At 48.4% G+C, this 18727-nt stretch overlaps 1 protein-coding gene across 1 annotated transcript in view; it reads left to right on the top strand.

Moving 5' to 3' along the window:
• Positions 1–18727, top strand: part of EXOC4 (exocyst complex component 4) — a 326179-nt gene that overhangs the window by 305939 nt on the left and 1513 nt on the right. The gene's annotated exons all lie outside the window — the stretch shown is intronic.

The following is an 18727-nucleotide window of genomic DNA, read 5'->3' as shown; positions in this document are numbered from 1 at the left end:
AAGGTTGAGCTGTCTCCATCCAGGCTGGGCTGCTGCATCTGCAGCGTGTCCTCGTTTGGGCTCGCAGCTTTTAATTAACAAAGCTGCTTTCGTTTTCAATTAAGGACTCGGTTACAACAAAATCCGTATTTTCTTTCCCTTTCTTTTCCGCCTTGTTTGCTCCCCCCTGCAGTTTCTGCTGAGCTTTGATCTCAGTGCAGGTTTAATTAGCTGTAATTAGTGGTTTCACCGCATTAACCGAAAATCAGAGGATTAAAAACCACCCCTCAGCTTGATGGCCCCGTCCTCACCTTCCTCCTCCTGCTGCCCCCGGGGGATTTAGGGGATCAGAAGGTCCCTTCCCCACAGGGGTGCATCCCAAATTTCCTCCTTTTTCTGGGATCATTAAAGCTCCCCACAGCAAATCCCCCATCCGTGGATTCCGTTCCCAGTTAGGAGTTTCAGGAGGGCACCAATCTGTGCCTTCCCAGCGTTCCCCAGAGCATTTCTTGGGGCGTCTCCCTGCTTTCAGCACATTGGAATTGTTTAGGTTGGAAAAGCCCTCTGAGATCACTGAGTCCAGCACTGCCAAGGCCACCAGTGCCCCGTGTCCCCAAGTGCCACATCCACATGGATTTTAAACCCCTGCAGGGATGGGGACTCCACCACTGCCCTGGGCAGCCTTTTTAGGAAGGAATTTCCCCAAAATCCCCCCTGAGCTGCCCCGGCCCAGCCTGAGGCCGTTCCCTCTCTCCTGTCCCTGTTCCCTGGAGCACAGCCCGACCCCCCCGGCTGTCCCCTCCTGCCAGGGACTTGTGCAGAGCCACCAGGGCCCCTGAGCCTCCTTTGCTCCAGGCTCAGCCCCTGCCCAGCTCCCTCAGCCCCTCCTGCTTCTCCAGACCCTGCCCAGCTCCCTCAGCCCCTTCTGCTTCTCCAGCCCCTGCCCAGCTCCCTCAGCCCCTTCTGCTTCTCCAGCCCCTGCCCAGCTCCCTCAGCCCCTCCTGCTTTTCCAGCCCCTTCCCAGCTCCCTCAGCCCCTCCTGCTTCTCCAGACCCTTCCCAGCTCCCTCAGCCCCTCCTGCTTCTCCAGACCCTTCCCAGCTCCCTCAGCCCCTCCTGCTTCTCCAGACCCTTCCCAGCTCCCTCAGCCCCTCCTGCTTCTCCAGACCCTTCCCAGCTCCCTCAGCCCCTCCTGCTTCTCCAGACCCTTCCCAGCTCCCTCAGCCCCTCCTGCTTCTCCAGACCCTTCCCAGCTCCCTCAGCTTTTCCTGCTTCTCCAAACCCTTCCCCAGATCCTTTGGCATTTTCAGCCAAGTGCCTGCTCCAGGTTTCCCAAACTTTCAGCTTTTCCTGTCCTTCCTTTTTCCTGTCCTTCCTTCCCCCAGCTGGGGCATGTCCTTGTCCTTGGGGCATGGCCAAGTCCTTCGCTGAAACCTCTCAGCACAGGATGGAGAGGAGATTTTAGAATTTAGAATTTAGAATTTCAGAATTTAGAATTTTAGAATTTAGAATTTCAGAGATTTTGCTCTGAGGAAACCTTGTCTTCTCCATGGATGTGCCCAATCCTTCTCCTCAGGGCTGCTCTCAGATATTCCTCCCCAGGAGAGCCCTTGGGGTTTCACACCCTGTATCAGCCCCAGAGTAACGGGATTAGAGGCTGAGCTCACACAGCGCTGCCCTGGATGTGGGAGCTCACAGAGCACCCACCTCCATGGGGATCACTCCCAGTGCCAGCAGGAATCATCTGGAAACACCAGCAAGGCACCAGCCCTGCCAGTGTTGACTCAGTGTTTTATTTCGATCAGGCTTTTCAGCCCTTCCCCGAGGCGCTTTTAATCTTCGCTCTGTAACCTTTAAAGAGAGAGGTTTTCCTGGCCTCTGCAGTGATTTTCATTGCCTGGACAGGGATGTCTTGAGCTGCTCCGAGTAAAGAGATTAATTCAATTTTCCTAAACTGGAAATGGACTGAAAAACCGAGAGGCTTCATTGACTTCTCCTCGCTGGGTTCGTGGCGTGCTAGAGAAACAATCAATGGGGTGAACTTCTCAGCCAGCAGAAACCTGGCGTTCCCATTTCCAGGGAACCAGCTCGGGAAGATGGGAATAAACATTTTTAAGACGTCTCTTTTGGCCAGAGCACGTTCCTCCTCTGCCTTAAAACCATCAGGATATATTCTCCTGCAAATGAGTTACAAACAAATCCCTCATTTATCCCCGGGGTGACAGTCTTTTGCTGATATGTGCTTTCTGCAGACTAATAACTTTTGAATGTCGGCGGGAGGGGGGAGGGAAAAAAAAAAAATCAAAGTAATTACTTTGTGTTCCCAAGCTCCTTATTTGTGTAGGTGCCTGTGTGTTTATCTCCCTCTGTCATGCTGCATTGCTAATGGTAATTAAAGGAGAGGGATTTTTCTTGCTGGAAGTATTTTTTCCCTCTTATTTTTCACCTTTAGTGATTCTGGCCTTGGTGACGATGCTTTGCCACCGGCCAGTGACTTGTGGAAGTGCTTTAAGGGAAGGTCTGAGTTCAGGAAACTCTGCTTGCCCAGCTGGAATTGGATCATTTTGTTTATCCAGGCCTGTGCAGCGTGAGGTGGGCACTGGTTATTTCAGGCTGGGGTTTGGAAGCACATCCTGGAGGTGCCAGTCCTGGTGGCCGCTGTCATCTTGTGGAGAACTCGTCAATATTTGCTTTATTTGCACAGAATTTGGGTTGTGGGTGGTGGCAGCAGAAATACGGAGCAAACCCACGGGGTCCATGGTCGGCAGTGGGGTGGGGTGGGCTCCCCACGGGGTCTGGATCCTTGGGAAACCCACCCAGGGTGGGACACGGGGTTCTGCAGGGTTCCCAGCCTTGCAGGGGACTTCAGCCTCGCCCTGCCCTTCATTTTCCACAGGAAACGTGGAAGGTGTTTTGTTGGGAAGAGGTTTTGGCCTCCCCAGGGCTTTCCCCGCAGCTGCAGAGTCTTAGGCCAGGTCTAAAGTCTGGATCAGGAGGCTAAAGCTGCAGCTCCAGGTGGTGCCCAGGTTCTGCTAAGTTCTTCATCCCACAGAAACGTGAGGATGAGTGTGAGAGCTCATTTTTAGGGGCAGGTAAAGCCCCTGTGTGTGTGTGGTGGATCCACCACTGCCTTCAGCAGGATTTTGTGTGCACAGAGAGCGGCTTTATTTGTGCGCTTGCCCGAAAACTTCCAAAGGAACATTCCAGCAAATCCTCTCCTCTCTGTCCCATCCAAGGGCCTTTCCCTGATTCCCTGCACTTCCACAGCTCCAAGGTCTGGGAATCCCACGAGAGGCTGGGCTGGAGACACAGAGGCAGCAGCTGCAGGGATGGAAATGGGATCCAGAGGGACTGGGATCCAGTGGAACTGGAAATGGGATCCAGTGGAACTGGAAATGGGATCCAGAGGAACTGGAAATGGGATCCAGTGGGACTGGAGATGGGATCCAGAGGGACTGGAAATGGGATCCAGAGGGACTGGAGATGGGATCCAGTGGGACTGGAAATGGGATCCAGAGGAACTGGAGATGGGATCCAGAGGAATTGGAAATGAGATCCAGTGAAACTGGAGATGGGATCCAGCGGAACTGGAGATGGGATCCAGAGGAATTGGAAATGGGATCCAGAGGGACTGGAAATGGGATCCAGAGGAATCCAGGCGAGGAAGAAGAGGGAATCACCTTGGTTTTCCTTCATTAAAAGGGTTTTTTTTTGCTTTGGAGTAGCCAAGAGTGGCACCTCCCAGCACAAGGAACGGGTTTCAGTGGATTGTCTTTGTTTGGAATCAGGGAATTTGGGTTGGAAAAGCCCTCTGAGGTGATCCAGCCCAACCCTTGACCTGTCACTGCCAAGGCCACCCCTGACCCTCTCCCCAAGTGCCACATCCACATGGATTTGAAATCCAGGGATGGGCACTCCACCAAGGCTGGAAAACCCTTTTGGGGAAGAAACTTTTCCTGATACCCAACTTAAACCTCTCCAGGAACCTGAGGTTGTTCCCTTTTTTGTCAGCTTGGGACAAGAGCCCAACCCTCAGCCTGAGCTTGAGCAAACACCCAGAGCCATCCCATGGGAATAGATCCCACTGGGAACGTGAACTCCCTGTCTGAGCTCTCCCACACAACCTTGCATCTCCTCTTTGGGTTAGAAACTGCTTTTTTCTCCCACGCTTAAAGGTGGGTTCTTGGGAGAAGAATGTCTGGATCCTGTTCTGAGAGGTTCTGATGAAATTCCCGACACGCAGCTTGAAGGGAAAGAACAGATTTTTTTCAAGAAGGGAATTTGTGTGACACACATTAAAAAAAAAAAAAAAGACAAAAAAAAATACTAAAAGCAAGAACCATCAGCGTGTCAGGAGCAGCCATCCAGGCTGAAGGAAAGGTAAATATCGGATTGTCAGCTGGAGATGCATCTGCATTGCCTGGCAGCCATTAGGAAAATGTCCTGCCTTTTTCACAGGAGGCAGCGTCTTCCCAGCAGCCGGAGGGGCACGGGCAGCCCGGAGCAGCCAGACCTCAGGAGGAGCTGCCGAGCCTCAGAGCTCGGGAATTGCTGATCCCAGGGCTGGCTGTGCCGCTGGAGTCGCTGCCCGTCGCACCCCTGGGCTCTGCAGCCACAGCTGCCACTGCCCCCTCCTCTTCCTCTCTCTTCATCGGGGAAAGGCGGGCTGGAGCTTTCCCACCTGCGGGAGGCAGGAATGGGGAGGGCTGGGAGGGAGGGAGATGGTGCTGGGACACAAAGGGACAGGGAGGATGTGGCCAGGAATGGGCACAGGGCTGGGGAGGTGAGAGAAGGGGAAAGGGAAGGGAAGAAAGAAAAGGTAAAAGGGAAGAAAAGAGAGAAAAGGGAAAAGGGGAAGGGAAGAGGGAAAAGGGAAGAGGGAAAATGAAAAGGGAAGGGAAGAGGGAAAAGGGAAGAAAAGAGAGAAAAGGGAAAAGGGATGGGAAAAGGGAAGGGAAAAGGGAAGGAAAGAGGGAGAAGGGAAGGGGGAAATGGAAGAAAAGAGGGAAAAGGGAAAAGGGAAGAAAAGAGAGAAAAGGGAAAAGGGATGGGAAAAGGGAAGGGAAAAGGGAAGGAAAGAGGGAGAAGGGAAAAGGAAAAGAAAAAGGAAGAGGGATGGGAAGAGGGAAAAGGGAAAAGGGAAAAGGGAAAAGGGAAAAGGGAAAAGGGAAGGAAAGAGGGAAAAGGGAAAAGAAAAGGGAAGGGAAGAGGGAAAAGAAGAGGGAAAGGGGAAAAGGGAAGGGAAAAAGGAAAAGGGAAAAGGGAAGGGAAGGGAAGAGGGAAAAGAAGAGGGAAAGGGGAAGGGAAGGGAAGGGAAGGGAAGGGAAGGGAAGGGAAGGGAAGGGAAGGGAAGGGAAGGGAAGGGAAGGGAAGGGAAGGGAAGGGAAGGGAAGGGAAGGGAAGGGAAGGGAAGGGAAGGGAAGGGAAGGGAAGGGAAGGGAAGGGAAGGGAAGGGAAGGGAAGGGAAGGGAAGGGAAGGGAAGGGAAGGGAAGGGAAGGGAAGGGAAGGGAAGGGAAGGGAAGGGAAGGGGAAGGCCCAGGGGCAATTCCTGGTGGGATAGAAGAGGGGAAAGGGAAACTGAGGAAAGGACAGGAGTAGCAGAACTGAGAGGACCAGCAGGCTCAAGCCATGACACAGCACTGGGGCAGAGCAGGGATGGCAGCAGGAACAGCAGGGTTCCAGCTCTTTATGTTGTCCAGGGGAGGTCTGGACTGGATTTAGGAAATTTTTTTTCCCCAGAAAGGGTTCTAAAGCACTGGCACAGCTGCCCAGGGCAGTGGTGGAGTCACCATCCCTGGAAGAGTTCAGAACCATGTGGATGTGGCACCTGGGAGTAAGGGTTAGTGGGGACCATGGTGGTGAAGTGGTTGCACTGCACAATTCTGGCAGGTTGAGATGCAGTCCTCCATTTCCTCTACACTTAATTACTCTTTAATCAACAAAATCTTCAATTCATTGACTTTTGGTCTGGTTTGGAGGTTTTAGCCACCAGGGCTGGTGGTGAGTCCAGGTGCAAAGCCACACGTTCAGCTGGTGAACCTAAATAATCCTAAATAATCCTAAATAAGGGTTTCACCAGCTGCATTCTGCAACCAGGAGTTTCATCCTTCACCTTCTGCTGAGGATCCGTGCCTGGGATGTGCTGGTCATTCCAGGAGGTGGGATCTGTAACATTCCCAGCTATCACTTCTTATCCTCAGGGTTTATTCCCAAAAAAAGTCCCAAGATGTTTTTTCCACCTTTCAGGTGCTGGGAGCTGGGGCTGGGGGCACCTGGGGACCTTCCTTTGTCACTGGCGCTGAAGGATTGATTGATTGATGATTGTGGGGGGAATTTGCCCTCATGCCAAGGAATGTTCTCAACAATCAGCCATCTCCTGGCTCTGGGATCACAGAATCATGGAATGGTTTGGGTTGGGAGGGACCCTAAAGCCCACCCAGTTCCAGCCACCTTCCCCTATCCCAGGGTGCTCCAAGTGCCTCAGCACTCTCACAACAAACCCCTTCCTCCTCAAATCTAATCCAAATCTCACCTATTTTAGTTTAAAAATTCCCTTTTGTCACTATCTGTGTAAAAAAGTTGCTTTCCATCTCTTTTTAAAATTAATTCTCTTTAAGGATTTAAGGCTGCAAAGAGTTTGGGATGTAACCAGGATTTTATGGGCTCAGCTGGGGACAAGAGGCCCCTCAGCATTTTCTGACCATGGAGGAACAGCTCCACATCATCTTCTTCCTTCCCTTGCCCCCTTCCTCCCCCTTCAACTGCAACATCTCATTTGGGGGATTCAGCCTCCCCTGTGGTGTTCCCCAGGAGCTTTCCCAGGAAAGGCATCATCCATCCGAGCTGGATTTTGGTGTTTTTGCCATAATTACCCTCTGACTTCCACCCTCGAGCGAGATGAGACGGCCCAAAAGGAGAGCTGTGATTTTTGCAGTAAAAAAAAACCAAAAAAAAACCCAAATAAACTGAGAAATTATTCTTGAAGTGCCAAAGGCGAGAGGCTCCGGGGTAGGAACGAGCGGGGAATGCAGATCAGGCAACGCCGTCTATCCAAGGCGGAGCCTCTGACATTAAAAATTCCCACTCAGATGAGGGAAGCGTGGAGTGAGGGAGGTGAATTATTGATGGGGAGCAGGGATTACCACATCTGACAGATGGAGACTGTCTGAGAACATTTTGCAGAGTGGCATCTGCACCGTGCCTGATTGGCGTCCCTGAACTTTCGCGCGTCAGATGTCGAATATCAACACACAAACTCTGATGTAGCAATTAAATCTGTCCTCTGATGAACCTGGGCCTCGTAGCCAGGAGAAATCCACACATTCAGAGAAAGTCCAAATGCCTCAATTCTTATTTTTTAGGGAGATGTTTGAATAATTACATCCAGAGCACTGCAGTGAATAAACACACGTATGATGTCGACATTTAGATATATTAAAAAAATTATGTGCAGCGTATCATAACTTACTCCAATTTTACTGAAGGCTGTAAAGCTCCCCTTGTCTTTTATTATTTAAATTCCAGATTTAAGCTCAAAAGCTCTAAAATTCAGCTGCCACCTCACGTCACAGAGGTGCATTAACACCTAAAGCTGAAATGGGTCTCTCAAGTAGATCTTCCTCCACGGAAGTCGTAAATCAGACACGGATTCCACCTTGTCATGTGTGGAAAAACAAAGAGGAGAAGCAAAAAAGTGCAAATAAGAGCGAGTTTGGTGCTTTGGTGGGGAACAGCTTGGATTGGGAAGAAGCAAGATGTAAATGATGGCTTTTTTAATAGGATTGAGTGCCTTCAGATCCCGGGTTGTTTTCCTAAGTCCACCCCACCATGGGAAATAGGTGAATTTTTCTGCCATCTGGTAAAAGTGGGGCACTGGGTGAAATTCCATTTTCCTTCGTGGAGAATGTGCAGTTTTTGGGAATCATCAGGAAAATGTGTTTTTAGTCCCTAGGGGGGCTTTCAGGGATGGAATCTGGGATTGGCTACTCAAGGAGCATCACTATTAGGAGAAATCTCTTTGGCCAAAGAAGGGCAGGGCTGGAATACCCATCCCTGGAGGGATCGAAAGCCATGTGGTTGTGACATCTGGGGACACGGTCAGTGCTGGGAATGGTTGGACCTCATGATCTTAAAGGGCTTTTCCAACCGGAACGATTCCATGATTCCATGATTTTGTAGGGTGGGATCCACCCCGTTGGACACACAAGGAGATCCCCTCTGGCCCCGTGATCACAGAATGGATGAGGCTGGAGGGGACCATGGCGGGGTCCTTGGTCCTTCTCACCCTCAAAGCAGCCTTTGAGAGAACAGAGAAGTTCTGGGTGCAGTGTCTCCAAAGTGCCTCGGGAAATTCTCAAATGGGAATTGCGAGAGGTTGAAAAATTAATGAATTACTACGGAAAACTCCAGGTTCAGCTCTGGCAGCAGAGCCCTTTGGGGAGCCTGGAGGTTTTGTGCAGCTGAGGACGCGTCTCTGGGAGGAGATGAAAAGCAGTTCAGAGAATTGCTGTGCTTTTGATGGCTCTGAACTACTCCACCGTCCAGAAGCAGTGCAGGGACTCTCTTCTCACTCTGTGGGGACCAGTTTTGTTTCCAAGGAACTGCTGTTGCACTGCAGTGGAGTCTGTCCATAAAAAGTGACGAGCAAAGGAGTGCAGCTCCAAGATATTCCATGAGTAAAACTTGTTTTTTCCATGCAGTGGAGAGTGGAGATAGAAGCCCCATGTATTCAGGGTTTTACTCTGCACTGACATTGCCTTGATAATATTTTCATTTAAAGTGCTCAGATTTGTGCTGTCTGGCAAAAAAATACTGTAGTGAGGCTCTGTTGGGTGAAAAAGTTGGGATAACTGGAGGTAAACCCACCAGGAATGGCCAGAAGAGGCCACAGCTGTGTGGGAGCTGCTCTTTTAGTGGTGGTGGGTTTCAATCCCTCTAAATACGACTTTTGCCCTCAGAATGATAGAGAGAGAAAAGCAATTTCAACAAAAAATGCTGGAAATGAGCAGCAGCTGCCCATAAAAACCATGACTTACCACAGGCTGACATTGACTTGGGAACACATCCACAGCCTACCCCAGGCAGATATTGACTTGTAGAAAACAACCATGGCCTACTACAAGAAGACATTGACTTGGGAACCTAACCATGGCCTACCACAGACATTGACTTGTGGAACTCAGCCATGACCTACCACAGGCAGACATTGACTTGTAGAACCCAACCATGGCCTAGTACAGGCAGATATTGACGTAGTGGACCCTACCATGGCCTACCCCAGGTAGACATTGACTTGTTGGATCCAACCGTGGCCTACTACAGGCAGCATTGATTTGTGGAACCCAACCATGGCCTACCCCGGCTGACACTGACTTGTGGAAAACCACCATGGCCTACTACAAGAAGACATTGACTTGGGAACCTAACTATGGCCTACCACAGACAGACATTGGCATAGTGAACCCTACCATGGCCTACCCCAGGCTGACATTGACTTGGGAACCCTACCATGGCCTACCCCAGGCTGACATTGACTTGGGAACCCTACCATGGCCTACCACAGATAGACATTGACTTGGGAACCCATCCACGGTCTACCCCAGGCAGACATTGACTTGAAAACCCAACCATGGCCTAGTACAGGCAGACAGTGGCTTGTGGAAAACAACCATGGCCTACCCCAGGGCAGACATTGACTTGGGAACCCAACCATGGCCAGCTTCAGGCAGACATTGACTTGTTGGATCCAACCATGACCTACTACAGGCAGACATTGACTTAGGAACCCATCCATGGCCTACTACAGGCAGACATTCAGTTGGGAACCCATCCACGGCCTACCCCAGGCAGACACTGATTTGTGGAACCCAACCATGGCCAACCTCAGGCAGACAGCGATTTGTGGAACCCAGCCATGGCCTACTGCAGGCAGACATTGACTTGTTGGATCCAACCATGGCCTACTACAGAGAGACATTGATTTGTAGAACCTGACCATGGCCAGCCTCAGGCAGACATTGACTTGGGAACCCAACCATGGCCTACCCCAGGCAGACATTGACTTGGGAACCCAACCATGGCCTACTACAGGCAGACCTTGGCTTGTGGAAAACAACCATGGCCTACATCAGGGCAGACATTGACTTGTTGGGTCCAACCATGGCCTACCCCAGGGCAGACATTGACTTGTTGGATCCAACCATGGCCTACCCCAGGGCAGACATTGACTTGGGAACCCAACCATGGCCTACCTCAGGCAGACATAGACTTGTGGAAAACAATCATGGCCTACCTCAGGCAGACATTGACTTGGGAACCCAACCATGGCCTACTGCAGCCAAACCTTGGCTTGTGGAACCCAACCATGGCCTACTACAGGCAGACATTGACTTGTTGGACCCAACCATGGCCTAGTACAGGCTGACATTGACTTGTTGGACCCAACCATGGCCTAGTACAGGCTGACATTGGCTTGAGAACCCTACTTCAGCTTCTGCCCCAGTTCTGTTCCCATCAGGCAGATCCCATCGTGTCCTTCACCCATCAGCAGCTCCCAACCACTCCTGGTTAATCAAAGCCCAGCTGGCACCTCTGAGCACCTCCCTGGTCCCATCCAGTTCCACATCACTTGATCCTAAACAAAGCTGGGGGGTGGCCACAGTGGTTGTTGTTCCCAAAGGGAAGGGAAAATTGTGGGATTTTTTGCTGACTGGAGCGATCTCTGCTGCACTTTCTGTGGAAGTGCTGACTCCCTCTTCTTTCAGGCTACATTCATTTCCACGTTCCCTCCAATTTATGCATGAGGCAAGGGGAAAAATCCCTTAATATTCCTTATAAACTGGCAGATGGTATCGATAATTTTTTTTTTTTACTATATGCAGTAAAATGCAAATGTGTGTGGCTTATTTGCAAATGCTGGCATTAATAACTGATATTTAAACAGGTCAGATTAACACTTTTACTGATCTATTAAAAAGATTCTTTTCCAATCATTTGCACACTCAAAATCAATTTTAATACAACATGTAAATTGAATTTAATTTTTTTATACAAAATTGCATTTATCTTCCTGAGCCATTAAATTTACTATTTAATATGTACTTTCCAGCTCACTTGGCTAGAATTTCATTGCTCTTTATCTGTATAAATTTAATTAGCCTTGATATCATCAGTATATTATAGAACTAATTAAAGATTTAGATAAGTGCTGAGGGTGCTTGTTTAATACCCTATAAAGTTCCATTTGGAGAGCGAGAATTTCCATCTTTCATTAGGATCAGGCAGTTTGGAGCTGCAAGGAGTGGCTCAGACATTGTTTTTTGAAGAATTATTTAATGGGCTTTAATGGATTTATCCTTCCTTTGAAAAGCTGTGTAATTGCTGTGGCTCACTGCAGGCTGGGAGGGCTCCGAGGTGTTCAGGGATTTCAGTGCTCCATGCACGTGGGGATGCTCAGAGACCCCCATTCCCAAAATCCCGGGGTTGTTGAGGTTGGAAAAACCCTCCAAGGTCACGAAATCCAAGCTGTGCCCACCTTGCCACCTGAGTGCCACATCCTTGGACACCTCCAGACCTCCCTGGGCAGCCTTTTCCAACTTTTTCCATGAGGAAATTCCTTCTGATCTCCCACCTGAGCCTCCCCTGGAGCTCGTGTTCCCAGCACGGCAGCGTTGTCCAAGTGATGAACCCCGGGAGGAAGGCAAAAGGAAATAAGAAGGAAATATTAATGAGAAAATAATAGATAACTACCAGGATAAAAAGGAGGAGGGAGAACAGGAGAGAGCTTTGGGAAGGGTGGTGATGTTCTGCACGTCCCTTACCCTTCCCTTTGCTAATTAATTCTGCATTTGAGAGGTGATTTCTCACCCGTGCTTGACAAAAAGCTCGGCAGCGGTGACAAACGCGGTGACAGAGCTGCACGTGGCACCCAGAGGTGTTGGCTGGGGGGGTTTGATCCAAAATGGCTTCATCTGTATAAAAAGCAGCCCCCAGGTGAGCTGATTTATATGTAGGGCTTCATGCGCTGTCCCTGTGGTTTAAAATTTAAAAGGGAAAATAATTGGATTTTCTAACGAGGCTGTGTCTAATTAGAAGGCTGTGCTTGTGCCCTTTTGAATAAATACACTTGTTTTTCTTGCCTGGCTCTGTGCCTGATCAGAGCTCTGTGTGGGCACTGAGCAAGGGGTGAGGGCTCCCACCTCTGATACTTTTCCCTGCCTTGGATAAATGATTAATTTTAATTATTCTTCCTTTTTTTTTAAACAAAACCCCAATATTATCCTTCCATATTTTGATTATTTATTAAGGGCTGTGATTTGCAGAGCTGCCACGGGAGCGTGAAGCACCACTGTACTCCAAATCCACTTTTATTTCTTCCTCTCCTGCTTTGTTCCCTTTCCCAAACCATTCCCCACCTTGGAATTTTGCAGATTTTAGGGTTTTTAGGTGGTTTTTTTTTGTGTTCTTGTGAGCACAGCCCCAGAGCCAGCTGTGCCCCCTGCCCCAAATCGTGCCACGTGCCATGGGGCAGCTGCTTGCAAGGGGCTGTGGATGAGGTGAGCACAGAGAAGATGCAGCTCCCAGTGACAGGAACATTTCTGGCCTCATTTTGGGGTTTTTCAGAAGCCATGTAGGGCCTACTTCCTCACTCCAGGCACGCGGGAGAAGTGTCCAGGTCTTGGTGTGGTGTCTGAGAGGAGCTGAGGGTGACCAGAACAGCAAAACCATCTCTGATGTGAGCTCCCCTAAAGCACTTGGGGCTCTTCTGGAGGCACAGGAGGAACGTTCCTGTTGCTGTCCCCAGAACTGCTCCAGCTTGATGGAAAATCGAGGAAGAAGTCTGAAGAAAAGACAATCAGGACTTACATTCCTGTTGGTGTCCCCAGAACTGCTCCAGCTTGATGGAAAATCGAGGAAGAAGTCTGAAGAAAAGACAAGCAGGATTTACATTCCTGTTGGTGTCCCCAGAACTGCTCCAGGTTGATGGAAAATCAAGGAAGAAGTCTGAAGAAAAGACAAGCAGGATTTACATTCCTGTTGGTGTCCCCAGAACTGCTCCAGGTTGATGGAAAATCAAGGAAGAAGTCTGAAGAAAAGACAACCAGGATTTACATTCCCTCGTGGAATGGTGTCCCGAGGGAGCTGTCCCTTATTTTAGGGTTGTGGCTGCAGTTTAGGATGAGCAGTGGATGGAAAGAGGAACTGGATCCATCCCTGGAAGTGCCCAAGGCCAGGCTGGAGCAACCTGGGATGGGGAAGGCGTCCCAGTTGGAATTAGCTGATCCTTAAGGTCCCTTCCAATCTGTGATTCCATGAAAAGCCACGATGGAGCTGTCCCCTCCCAGCCCTATTTTCCATCAGAAGCTCTGGAGCTGGAAGCAGCAGCTCCCTCATTTGCAGATTTTTGATTTAAAATGCTGCTCAGCGACGTGTGTGTGTGTGCAAACATCCCCACAGCCTTCTCCAGGTGCAGGAATTACAGTAATTGCTGCTTTAGCTGCATTTTCCTTTGGTGTTCTGAGCTTTCCAAATTCCCTTTGCAAACTCCTGCCTGGAACTCACCTCTCCTGCCCCATATCCAATTCCAGTTCCTGCCTGGAACTCATCTCTCCTGCCTTGAACTCACTTCTCCTGCCTGGAACTCATCTCTCTGGCCTGGACCTCATCTCTCCTGCCTGGAACTCACCTCTCCTGCCTGGACCTCATCTCTCCTGCCTGGAACTCACCTCTCCTGCCCCATATCCAGTTCCAGTTCCTGCCTGGACCTCATCTCTCCTGCCTGGATCTCATCTCTCTTGCCCCATATCCAGTTCTCTATCCCCATTCTCAGCTCTTCCCCATTCCCACCTCTAATAACTCCAAAGGGAAAAACGCCCCATGGGATTTTCTTCTTTCAGCCAGGCCTGAAAATTCATTTATTTTGCATTACTTGACTGAAGTCACCTAAATTCTTGCTGTTTTTTTTCCTTTTTTTTTCCCACTCTCTCATCCCCCTCTGTATTTAAATGTTCGTCAAATCTCAAAATTGAGTGATTTTATAACCACAGCTTTGGGGGTTTTTTTATCATCTTCAGTTCCTTGCTTGTCCTGCCTGGTGGTTTTTCATAAAATCCCAGAATTTGGGTTGGAAAGGACCTTAAATATCATCCCAACCCCTTGCCATGGGCAGGGACATCTTCCACCATCCCAGGGTGCTCCAGCCTGGCCTTGGACACTCCCAGGAATCCAGGGGCAGCCACGGCTTCTCTGGGAATTCTATTCCAGGGCCTCGCATAAAATCTTCCTTCTCTCCTGTCTCCCTGTCCCCTCATTTAGGAAGGGAAAAGGAAATAAGAAGGAAATATTTAATTCAGATTTTCCATAAGTGCTTCCTACTTAACCTTTTTGGCTTTCCCATTAGAGCAGCAATCCTGGGTGCTGCCAGAGCGCCTCCCTAATCCCCCAAAAAAGAGGGAGATAAGGGACAGAATTTCTATTTCTCTTTTATTTATTTTTTCTTTCATTCCCTTTGGCTAATTCAGCGCCCAGACTGGAATTCCTGCCCGGAGAATCCGTTCCTGTCTGATGCAGGAAGGGATAATTAAAGTGGGATCCTTCATTCTGAAACATCACCTCCTCTGAAGAGGAGATCAAGTCGTTCTCAGGGAAATCAGGATTTCATTTGGAATTCACCTGGCCACCTTTTGAAAACTTTTTTTTTTTGGGTTAGAGGTGAATATTAGCATTTAAATGGAGAATGGTATTAATAGCCCTCAGAGGAGCTGAGCTCATCCTCACTGCCTTTCCTGAGGTTTTTTTTTTCCCCCCTAAATGAGAAAGCTTCTTAATTTTTATTCTCTTTCTCCAAGAACAGAGTTCAAGAGACCATTTTTTAATATGGGTGTCTGTAGATATATGAGCTCAAAATGCCTCCTTGCAGAATGGGTTTGTGGCTGGTAATTTGCCGTTTTCTTTCAAAAATGCTGCTTAAAAGACAGCAAAAGAAAGTGGTTTGGGGGTCAGGTGGATTCTGCAATTTTGGTTTGCCCATGGGATGTTTTTTTCCTGCAGTTGGGAACCATTTCCATCCCGTTAAAGGGATATTTGACCTTGAGGACCACAGAGCTGTTCCTTGTGTCGTGGTGGATCTTCCAAAGGCAACTCCAGATGGATAAAGGGAGCAGGGAAAGTTCAGTTTTGTCCTAAAAAATGCCCCCAAAAAAATTCAAGGCAGCTTTGGACTCAATCCCATTGCCAGTGGTCAGAGGAACAGGCCGTGGGTGTCTTGGTTGGGATGTGAGCTCATCACATGAAAAATTGATTTTATTTTTTAAAAAATTAACAAACCTTTGTCACCCAAACCATCAAAATGAGTTAATTATCCTGTTTGAGCAGGATGTTAAAGATTTGGGATCCCTCATTCCCCAAAATGTGCCATCAGCCCTGGGGCTAGATGCCCGTGGAGAAGGTTTTTTACCATCCTGAAGAGCTGAAGGCCTGGAGCAGATCAATTCCCTTGTAAAGAGCAGCTCTTATTCCACAGGAATTTGGGAGAAGAATTCCTATGGAGTAGGAAGAACCTTCCTAAGAAGAACAGGTTCCTAAGGACCTGCTCCATGTTTTTGTTTGTAAAATCTCTGCTGCCAGATCAGCCCAACAAATCCCATGGGTGCTTTTCAGCATGACACAAATAAGGGACAACATGGAAATAAAAGGATTTCCCTGTTGGGATGAGTCCCTGGGACACTTTGTTCCCATCAGCTGCATCCCCACAGTCCTGGAATGAGTTGGGTTGGAAGGGACCTCCAAGATCATCCCATGGGACACCTTCCACCATCCAAGCCCCATCCAACCTGGCCTTGGACATTCCAGGGGCAGGGATCCAAAGCAAAAAAATCTGTGGCCTTCCCAAGGGCACCTTAAAGGAAAAAAAAGCAAATCAGGGCTAAATCTGCACAGACAAGCCCAGCAGCACAGCCCCATCCTCTCCTCACAGCTCCTTCCTCACCTGTCCTAAATCTGGGCTGACTGAAGAATTCCTGCACCTCACAAAGACGGGATTCATCTGTCACTCTTCTCGGGATCAGATTATTTTTTAATTAAAAATTTCCTCTAAAATAAAAGGGGAGCAAGCGAGGCAGCAGGGAAGGAGCACAAGGTGTGCATTTTTAATTGGGTGCAATTAAAAACCTGCCGCTCTGGCAGTGGCAGCGCCCGCGGCCAAGCCCGATTTGCATGAGTAATTATTCACTCCATTACAGAGTCTGCTCAACTTTGCCTTCCTTGTCTTTGAAAGTATTAATAAATATTGATCAGACACTCTCCTGTTTGCCTTCGCCCAAGCAGCTCTGATGGACTCAGCCTCTGATGTTATCAAATAATGAAATATGAAAGAGGGAGCAGGATGAGCCTCTTGTTCTGTGATTTTTTTTTATTTAGGCTCTTCATTTTCCTTTCACAAGTGTGTTTGTCCCTGCCATTATAAACCCTCTTTTGATTGTCAAGAGGTGGCTGAGGAAAGCAAGTTGTAAAGGATGGAGGGAATAAATAAATGGAGGAGAGGTGAGGGGATTCTGCTCTGTGGAATGCTGGCCAACAGCTTTGTGGTTTTAAAGTTGAGGTTTAGAACCAAGGAAAAGAGTTAAAAGTTATCAAATCTCAGTCTGTCATCTGATAAATAGGTTAATAGTAATTATGTGGGATTAGCAAACCTAACCAAGGAGCAAATTTAGCTCCCCAAGATCTCTTTTGGCTTTAAGGTGGGCACAGGGAAGCTGATTTACCCTTCCCAGATCATCAGCCTGGGCAGGAAAAGCTCCCAGGGCTCAGCCAGGGGATATCTGGGGGGGAAGAGAGAAGCTCAGAGCAGGAACTTTGGGTTTTAGGGTCTCTTTCAACCCAAACCATCCTGTGAGTCTCAACAAAGGGGATTTCTGTCACTTTGACTTTAAGCCCTGCCCACGTTGGGTCCAGGTTACCCAGAGAAGCTGAGGCTGCCCCTGGGAGTGCCCAAGGCCAGGCTGGACGGGGCTTGGAGCACCCTGGGGTGGTAGAAAATGCCTCTTCCCATGGCAGGGAGTGGAACTTTGAGGTCCCTTCCAACCCAAACCACGCTGGGATTTTAGGGTGACCTTCAGCAGGGAGATGTCTGCTCTCTGTTCAGCTTTCTGTGCTCGTGGCACTGCTGAATAAAAGCAAGAGGAATTCTGGCAAAAGCAAAGTCTGGAGCACCAAGCAGCACAGCTACCCAGGGTGTAAGAGCCTAAATGAGAGATGCAGGACTTCAGGCAGCTCTTCCAAAACACAGTTTATTACATGCAAGATGTTACAGCAGTGCAGGGCCGTGGGCGACAGAGCCTGAGCCTAGAGCTGTCAGCTGCAGCTGCAGCAGGCCTGGAGACCCTTAGTTTAGGTTACAAATGCATTATATACTTTTCTTTGCTTTTCTTAATACAGTAGAACCAATCTATACCTTAACTTTATCTATAGCCTATCATAACTCATACAATTACCATATTCATGTTAGTATTCTCCAATCACTAAAGGTTAGTACATTACAGTTTAAGCTAGAAGTTGTTTTTTCAGTTTTCTTGCAGTGGAAAATTCTGAGACCTTTTTTCTGCTTGCAACATTTGCTGACTTGTTTGCCTGTGCTATCTTTCTGCTTGGTAAAAACATCTTCTTGTTTGAGGTGGGTTTATCCTTTGTTCTAAGTCATAAAAACCCCCTTCTAACTCACATACCATTTGTTTCTTTGGTTATCCAGTAAGACTGGCTCAGCAATTCTTTCCTTCTATATCAAAACTTGCTTCCATCTCTATTCCTTCCTCAGCTTCTACCTTCAAAAATCTTTCTGCTAAGCATACATATCTGTGAGACTCTTGTCAAACTTCCATCCTTCCCAACACCAATCCATACCTTAACTTTTATCTATAGCCTAGCATAACTCATACAATTACCATATTCATGTTAGTATTCTCCAATCACTAAATGTTAGTACATTACAGTTTAAGCTAGAAGTTGTTTTTCAGTTTTCTTGCAGTGGAAAATTCTGAGACCTTTTTTCTGCTTGCAACATTTGCTAACTTGTTTGCCTGTGCTATCTTTCTGCTTGGCAAAAACATCTTGTTTGAGGTGGGTTTATCCTTTGTTCTAAGACATAAAAAACCCCTTTGCCTCCTTGGTTATCCAGTAAGACTGGCTCAGCAATTCTTTTCTTCTATATCAAAACTTGCTTCCGTCTCTATTCCTTCCTCAGCTTCTACATTCAAAAATCTTTCTGCTAAGTGCCGGGCTCGGCTGTCACTGGTCTCTGCCCCAGCACGGGACAAGGTGGTTCTGGGCAGGCCAAGCTTTCAAAGAAGGAGTCTGGGCTCTTGCTTTGGGTCTTCAGTCGAGTTTATTGTTCCTTATCTACAAAGTTTTTCTGTCTGTCCAGCCGAGGTCTGATCAGCAAGACAGCCAAGGGCACTCTCTCCTGCCCACGGGGTCTCTTTTATAGTGAAAACTACGTATTAGATATTTACCTTTAATTTCCAATACTTTCTGCCCTTGTTGGCAAGTGCACCTTCACCATGAACCAATCCACACATGCCAACATCATCCTGAACATGGATGCCAAGGAGAAGAAAGAAGAAGGACAGGGCACGCCCAAATTCCTCCATCTTGGGACTCCTGATCCATGCACAGAATTCCAAACCCCCCTGTACAACACACAAAACCCCCCTGTACAGTGCTTTATAATTTAAGTTTTATCTAGTGAATATCATCC

This window comes from Passer domesticus, chromosome 5, assembly GCF_036417665.1.
Source record: "Passer domesticus isolate bPasDom1 chromosome 5, bPasDom1.hap1, whole genome shotgun sequence".
Taxonomy (NCBI): Eukaryota; Metazoa; Chordata; class Aves; order Passeriformes; family Passeridae; genus Passer; species Passer domesticus.
This window is presented reverse-complemented; position numbering and strand designations above follow the sequence as displayed.